Source organism: Alexandromys fortis, unplaced genomic scaffold, assembly GCF_014885135.2.
Source record: "Alexandromys fortis isolate MF-2015 unplaced genomic scaffold, M_Fortis_MF-2015_v1.1 scaffold_548, whole genome shotgun sequence".
Classification (NCBI taxonomy): Eukaryota; Metazoa; Chordata; class Mammalia; order Rodentia; family Cricetidae; genus Alexandromys; species Alexandromys fortis.
The window spans coordinates 74,476-83,137 of NW_026068429.1; the positions used below are offsets into that span (position 1 = coordinate 74,476).

Sequence of the window (8,662 nt, forward strand, 5' to 3'; positions counted from 1 at the left end):
AGTACACCACCTGTGTCTTATCGGATCACCATGGGGTAAAGTTAGAATTTAACAACAGTCCCACTCCCAGAAGGCCTACAAACTTGTGAAATGTGAACAGTCAACTACTGAACCACCCCTGGGTCAAGCAAAAAATTAAGAAAGAAATTAAAGTTTTCATTGAATTCAAAGAAAATGAAGACACAACATACCCAAACCTATGAAAAGCAGTGTTAAGAAGGAAGTTCATAGCACTAGGTGCCCATATAAAGAAAATGGAGAAGGTTCACGTAAGAGACCTAATAGCACACCTGAAAGCTCTAGAAAAAAAAAATAAGGCAGACTTACCAAGGAGGAGTAGAAGACTGGAAAATATCAAACTGAGGGGGGAAATCAACTAAATAGAAACACAGAAAACAATACAAAGAATCAATGAAACAAAGAGCTGTTTTTTTTTTTTAAAGAAAATCAACAAAATAGACAAACCCTTATCCAAACTAGTCAAAAGGCAGAGAGAACATGCAAATTAACAAGATCAGAAACGCAAAGGGGGACATAACAACAGACACTGAGGAAATTCAGAAAATTATTAGGTCTTACTACAAAAGCCTATAAACCACAATATTGGAAAATACAAAAGAAACACATTTTTTAGATAAATACAATATACCAAAATTAAATCAAGACCAGGTGAACAATTTAAATGGCCATGTAAGTCGCGAGGAAATAGAAGCTGTCATCAAAACCCCCATCCCCCCAAAATGCCCAGGGCCCATGGTTTTAGTGCAGAATTCTACCAGAACTTCCAAGAAGAGCTAATACCTACATTTTTTAATGTGTTCCACATAATAGAAACAGAAGAACCATTGTCAAACTCTTCTTATGAAGCTACAGTAACCTTGATACCAAAACCACACACTCAAACAAGAAAGAGAATTACAGACTAATCAACTCACGAACATCAATGAAAAAATTCTCAATAAAAAAATGGCAAACTGAATCCAAGAACACATCCAAAAATTATCCATTATGATCAAGTAGGCTTCATCCCAGAGATGCAGGGCTGTCTCAACATACGAAAATCTATCAATGTAATCAATCCATCATATAAATAAACTATAGGAAAAAACCATATGATCATTTCATTACATGCCAAAAAGGCATTTGATACAATTCAACACCTTTTATGATGAAGGTCTTGGAGAGATGAGGGATACAAGGATCATATAAAATAATAATAAATATAATAAAACAATATACAGCAAACCAACAGATAACATCAAATTAATGGAGAGAAACTCAAAGCGATTTCACTAAAATCAGGAACAAGACAATGCTGTCCACTCTATATCTCTTCAACATAGTGCTTGAAGTTCTAGCAATAGCAATAAGATAATGTAAGGAGATCAGGGGATTAGAATTGGAAAGGAAAAAGTCAAACTTTCATTATTTGCAGATGATTTGATAGTGTACATAAGTGACCCCAAAAACTCTACCAGAAAACTGCTAAGCTCATAAATGCCTTCAGTAATGTGACAGGATACAAGATCAACTCCAAAAAATCAGTTGCCCTCCTATACACAAAGGATAAGGAAGCAGAGAGGGAAATCAGAGAAACATCACCTTTCACGATAGCCACAAACAGCATAAAGTATCTTGGGGTAACACTAACCAAAGAAATGAAAGTTCTATTTGACAGGAACTTGAAGTCTTTGAAGAAAGAAATTGAAGAGGACACCAGAAAATGGAAAGATCTCCTATGCTCCTGGATGGGTAGGATCAAATAGTAAAAAAAAAAAATGGCCATTCTACTAAAGGCAATCTATAGATTCAATGCAATCCCCATCAAAATCCCATCAAAATTCTTCACAGATCTGGAGAAGACAATAATCAACTTTATAAGGAAAAAAAAACAACAACAAAAAAAAAAACCAAGGATAACCAAAACAATCCTATACAATAAAGGAACTTCTGGAGGCATTACCATCCCTGACATCAAACTCTATTATAGAGCAACAGTAATGAAAACAGCTTGCTATTGGCATAAAAAACAGATACATTGACCAATTGAATCAAATTGAATACCCGGATATTAATCCACAAACCTATGAACATCTTATTTTTGAGAAAGAAGCTAAAAAATATATAATGGAAAAAAGAAAGCATCTTTAACAAATGGTGCTGGAATAAATGGATTTCAACTTGTAGAAGATTGAAAATAGATCCATACCTATCCCCATGCACAAAACTCAAGTAAGTCCAAATGGATTAAAGACCTATATATAAATCAGACCACACTGAACATGACAGAAGAGAAAATGGGAAGTAGTCTGCAATACGTGGGCACAGGACACCACTTCCTACATATAACCCCAGTAGCACAGTCAATAAGAGCAACAATGAATAAATGGGACCTCCTAAAACTGAGAGGCTTCTATAAAGCAAAGGACACTGTCGTCATTAAGACAAAAGGGCAACCTATGGAATGGGAGAAGATCTTTACCAACCCCATATCAGAAAAAAGTCTGATCGCCAAAATATATAAAGGACTCAAGAAACTAGACATTACAATTCTAAATAATCCAATTATTGAACTGAATGGAGAATTCTCAACAGAAGAATTTCAAATGGCCAAAAGATTCTTAAGGACATGTTCAACTTCCTTAACTATCAGGGAAATGCAAATCAAAACAACTTACACCTGTCAGAATGGCTAAAATCAAAAGCACCGATGATAGCCTTTGCTGGAGAGGCTGTGGAGGAAGGGGTACACTCATCCATTGCTGGTGGGAATGCAAACTTGTGCAACCACTTTGGAAATCAGTGTGGCAGATTTTCAGAAAGTTTGGAGTCAACCTACCTCAGGATCCAGCAATACCACTCTTGGGAATACACCCAAGTATGCCCAATCGTACTACAAAAGCATTTATTCAGCTATGTTTATAGCGGCATTAATTGTAATAGCCAGAACCTGGAAACTAAGTAGATGCCCTTCCATGGAATAATGGATTCAGAAAGTGTGGCACATCTACACGTGAGAGTACTACTCCGTGGGAAAAAAATGATATCTTGAATTTTGCATGCAAATGGATCGAAATAGAAAACACTATCCTGAGAGAGAATACCCAGACCCCCAGTAATATGAATATGGTATGTACTCACTCATTAGTGAATTCTAGCCATAAACACAGGACATAGAGCCTATAGTTCATGATCAGAGAAAAGCTAAGTAATAATGTGAACCTACAGAAAAACATATATAGAACCTCCTGGAAATTGATATCAGACAAGATCACCAGACAGAAGTTGGGAGCGTGGGTATGGGGGTTTGTGGGGGAAGGGGAGAGGGAGAAAGGGGGAGAGAAAAAGGAGAAGGTTGTGGAGAGCTTGGAGGAGGGGGAGGGTTGAGATGTAGGAAGGATGGATATGTGAGCAGAGAAGGAGATATCTTAATTGAGGGAGCCATTTTGGGGTTGGCAAGACGCTCTGGAGAGGTCCCCAGGAGTCCACATGGATGATCCCAGCTAGGACCCTGGGTAGTGAAGAAGAGGGTGCCTGAACTGGCCTTGTCTTATAGGCAGACTGATGACTATCTTAATATCACCATAGAACCTTCGTCCAGAGACCGATGGAGATAGATAGAGACAGAGACAAACATCGGAGCACTGGACTGAGCTCTTAATGTCCAGTAGAAGAGTGGAAGGAGGGAGAATATGAGCAAGGAAGTCAGGACCACGAGGGGTTGACCTTCACACTGAGACAGTGTGCTCATGGGAGCTCACCAAAATCCAGCTGGACTGGAATTGAACGAGCATGGGATCAAACTGGACCCTTTGAATGAGACTAACAAATGGTCAGAATGAGAAGCCAATGATAATGGCACTGGGATTTGCCTCTGCTGCATGTATTGGCTTTTTGGGATCCTATTCTATTTGGATGCACACCTTCCTAAGCCTGGATGGAGGGAGGAGGGCCTTGGACTTCCCACTGGGCAGGGTGCCTTACCCTTTCTTAGAACTGGAGGGGTAGAGGAGAAGGGAGTGAAAATTTTGATTGGTATTATTTATAAAATAATAAAAAAAGAAAGTTGTTACTAGGAAATAATGAAAACAAAAAGAAAATAGGTATTGGCTTTTAGAAATTATTCCTTATGAAATTAGGTACTGTGTTAATGAGAAAACTCTGAAAGATTTGAAATTTGGAATTTTCTTCCTGAAAGCCAGCGTACTTTTTGGCAACTGTCAAAATCTAGGTTGGTACTCCCCTCCAGTCTTCCCCCCCCCCCCCCCCCCCCCCCCAGTTCCTGTACTTAACATGCACCAGACCCTGACTCGGGAACAGCACATCCCTTCTCAAAGAATGTTTTAAATTCAGTATTCCGTAAATGAATTACCCCCAATTGATACAGTTGTTAGACAGCAATTCTTCTCCTTCTCCTTTTTTTTTCTTTTTTTTTTTTCTTTTTTTTTTTCGTTGAGGCTGGCTCACTTGTTGCCTGACTTCTCTGATTTCGTGTTGACTGAAGATAGGGTCTGTCGCTACACAGGGAAACCAGCGACAAGGCTGTTAGGCCGCGGCGGTGAGCAGCCATCGACTATTTGGAAATTGGAGATAATTCAAGATGATTTGTCTCTGATCCTGCATCACTCCATCCAGCTCTCCTCAAGCAAGAAAGTTCACAAAGCAAAGGGGCAAAGAGGATGCCTGTGACGTCACCCTTGAGTGCTTGTTGGGGGCGGGGTCTATGCAAATGAAGAGCGCGCAGGGACCTTCGCATCAGCACCATTTGAGGAAACATGCTGGATTTCCAGCGTGGCGGGAAGAGTGCTCTGGTCCGCGGGGAGCATCGAGTCGAAGAAATGGGGTGCGCGTCCAATAAGGTCCTGGAGTATGCGCGGCGAAGTGACCGTGTGTTCAGGGTGCAGGGACGGTGGAGCTGAGTCTGGGCTGCAGTACAGCAAATCATACTTACCTGGCTGGTGAGGTACCATGATCACGTAGGTGGTTTTCCCAGGGCGAGGCTCACCCATTGCCCTTGGGGTGTGTTGACCCCTGCGATTTCCCCAAATGCGGGAAATTCGACTGCATAATTTCTGTTAGTAGGGTACTGCGTTCGCGCTCTCCCCTGGTGTTTCCTGTTTTAAAAGGAAGACAACTTCTTCCCTGCTTTGTTTTCCCCTCTCTGTCTTAACTCTCTGTCTGTGTTCAGTCTTTCCAGGAAAACATAAAGCCTCGAGCTCATATTAGATATGTTTAGGAGCTTAGTCCCTGGAGTAATAAGAACATTTCTTCAAGTCTGAAGTTTTTGTCCTAAAGTCCAGGAGCAGGTCTCCTCGGTGCCTAGTCTCCAATCCCACCCCCAGACCCCCTGGCCCCTGTAGGTCCCTCTGCACTCCACGTCAAGTTCTTCCATCTCCCTCCTGTCCGGACTCCCTAAGCACTGGCACCGCCCTCGCCGCCGTTCTCGCGTTCGTCCAGACAAGGCTCGAGCACACGCCTGGGGTGACCACCCCCTCACGCGTCCCTGCTCGGGTCTTCAAAAAACCTGACCCTAAAGCTCACTTGGGCTCCTTCGCGGAGTACTGATGGGCTGGGGAGGCGGCTCTACCAGTGTGCAGTCCAGGGAGGCCCCGCCCCCCGGGTGGCCTCGGGGTCCAAGCGTTCTGGAGGCGCCTGCAACCCTACGTTCTAGTTTTTTTTTGGGTGAGGGAGGGTACTCTGACCACCATTGAAAGAGAAAAGCAGACATCAACCAACCCAGTCATAAAACCCTTGACCTAAAATATGAAATATTTTGTCCTGCCTACAAAATATGAAGGACAAAAAGAAGGTGGCATAAATCTTTGGGAATAGCCAACCAGTGTCTGAATTGACTTAAGGCCCACTCTACAAGTAGGAACTCACAGCAAACACTTGCTTGAGTAACTAAGAATCAGAGTAGATAGATAGACAGACAGAGAGATAGTTCAGTAGTAGAAAGCCCAAAAACCAAGGGTAAAACCAAAAAAAAAAAAAAAAAAAAAAAACCCAGTAGTATTTGGATTTAATTTAGGTCTCTGGACTCTCTGCTGCTATCTTACCTATATCTATCCAGACATTGAACTTAAGTCTTCAGTCTTAATGGAAACACCTTTACCATTTTTTTCTGGCACAATATGAAAAAATACACACATCACATAGCATGTATGTGGGCCTCATGGTAGTTTGGTGCCTGTGGAGATCAAAAAAAGGAGGAGGATCCCCAGGATCTGGATTTAAATAGGGTGAGCCTCCATGTAGGTGATGGGAATAGAACCTGGATCCTCTGCAAAAACAGTCAGTGCTCTTAACCAAAACCCTATCTCTTTAGCTGTTTACTGTGAAGGCTCTTTTCCCTCTGTGTAGCCCTGGCTGTCCTGTAACTCACTATGCAGACCAGGCTGGCCTGGAACTTAGAGATCTGCCTGTCTCTGTCTCCTGAGTGTCAGGATGAAAGATGTACATCCCGGGGACTCTGAAGAATATAAATGTTTTCACAGCAGTGAAGGGCAACTCTAAAAATAGCTGATAGTTTAATTGTGTGTTTATCACAATTGAAATCACTGTGTGGGGGACAGGGTCTTGCTGTGTAGCCCAGGCTAGTATCAATTGCCTGCCCCTGCAGCCATCACATTTTGTGTGCTGGGCTGACCTGCCCGCACCTCCACAATCAGACTCATTTTTTTTTTAATATTTATTTATTATGTATACAATATTGTCTGTGTGTGTCTGCAGGCCAGAAGAGGGCGCCAGACCTCTTTACAGATGGTTGTGAGCCACCATGTGGTTGCTGGAAATTGAACTCAGAACCTTTGGAAGAGCAGGCAATGCTCTTAACCACTGAGCCATCTCTCCAGACCCCATCAGACTCATTTTCAAGGAGTACCTGGTGTGTATGGTGAAGCAAACATCACAAAGACAGAGTTGGCACTCATGGGGGCCAGTGAGAACCCCATTTCTTCTGCAGGGTCTGAACACCCACTGAAAGGTAAAGTTTCAAATCATGACACACCAAGACCAAGTTCTTAGCACACAAGAGACTTATTTTCCCCAGAGGAACAGAGGGCAGGATGTAAGAACGAGATATAGGAGATAGAGGATGAGGGAGAAGGGACAGGAACAAGGGAAGGGGACAGGGATGTTTTTCTGGAGACACAAAGAATTGATTCTTGATACAGATGAGACAGACTTGGCATATAGAGAAATGATGGTTTATGAAGGTGAAATGGGAACCCCTATGTTAGGATGAGGTCTTTACTTTTAATTGGACAGGTTGATTTGATGAGCCAACGGGGGCTTTGGATGACGGGACTTCAATAATTGATTGCTGGACCTTAGTGGGTGGTCAGGCTCAGAAGGGGGAAAAGGCCATATAAGGGAATAGAACTTTTGGGGTTTTCTCCAGCACTGGGAATGGAAAACAAACCTCACACACACTGGACTAACACTCTACCTCTGAGCTATAGCCCCGGGACTGACCCTGCGCTAGCGAGGCTGAGGCAGGGGGTTAGAAGTTCAGACCAGCAGGGCTACTCATCAAGACCATGTCTCACATAAAGACATAATAAAGAGCACACAAATTCAGAGGAGGGCAGATGGAGACTGATGGGATGGGACCTGAGACTCAGGCCATCCACGTCCCAAATCCTGGAAGAGGCAGGAAGGAGCCTCTACTTGGACCCTCTGAAGAAGGCAGTCTCCAGGATTTGGGACTTTCAGTTTCCAGAACAAGAAAATTCCATCCCTGCTGCTATAAGTGATGTGGATTGTAGCCACTTACGACAACCAGCACCCACTTCTAGGTGCCCAGGAAGGTTCAAGGTGTGTTCTACATGCAGTGGTTCTGGGATTCTACCAACGAGTCCTGAAGGTCACTGTGGCCTGCTGTCTCTCCCAGATGAACATGGTGAGAAGGGCCCTGTGGAGCCTCCCCTAATTCTACACAACAGCTCAGATAATTTCGTTCATCCTTCCTGAGACTACTCTTGCCATCTGGGGGATAAGGTACCCTGGAGACAGCACCCCTACAAGAATGTGCTGGGCCACCCTAATTATCATCTGCCACCAACTCTGTCACCCATCTCTCCTCCTCTCAAGGCAGATCTCCCTGCCTGGGGTCTCCCTGCCAGTATCCTGATAAGACTCTCTCTCTCTTTCTGTCTCTCTCCAAACAGTTCTAATGTAGACGAGGCTGGCCTCCATCTCACCATGCATCTAAGGCTCACTTTTAAGCTCTGATCTCACTTTCCTCCTGGATGTCAAGGCATGTTTACATGGTGCTGAATTGGACCTTGGGGTTTAATGTCTCCTAGGGAAGCCCTCCATCACCTGAGCTCCCATACTGGTCTGCCTGTCTTCTTTGAACCAGAGTTTCTGTAGTCCAGGATGGTCTGGAACTCCTGATCTTCCTATGTTGTTACCCCCAACACTGACATGACAGGCTTGTGTCTCACATATCTTCCTTCCGATCAATGAACACCTCTCCAGCATCCCCAGGGTCTGGTATTGGGTCACTACCATGAGAATGTGGTCACAAGGAAGGTGAATGACACTAACCACCTGGGGTGCCAGGCAAAGGCGCATTCCCACAGACACACAGTTATTAGGCAGCGTGTGATTGTGTGCAGGTTTTCCTGATTAGGTGTGTGTGTGTGTGTGTGTGTGT

General features: G+C 43.5%; 1 non-coding gene across 1 annotated transcript; it reads left to right on the top strand.

Annotated features, from left to right (window-relative positions):
* The first annotated feature begins 4,943 nt into the window (after positions 1 to 4,943).
* On the top strand, positions 4,944 to 5,107 carry LOC126495686 (U1 spliceosomal RNA). The gene has a single exon (XR_007590213.1). It is a non-coding gene; the product is annotated as a U1 spliceosomal RNA (small nuclear RNA).
* Positions 5,108 to 8,662: the final 3,555 nt, after the last annotated feature.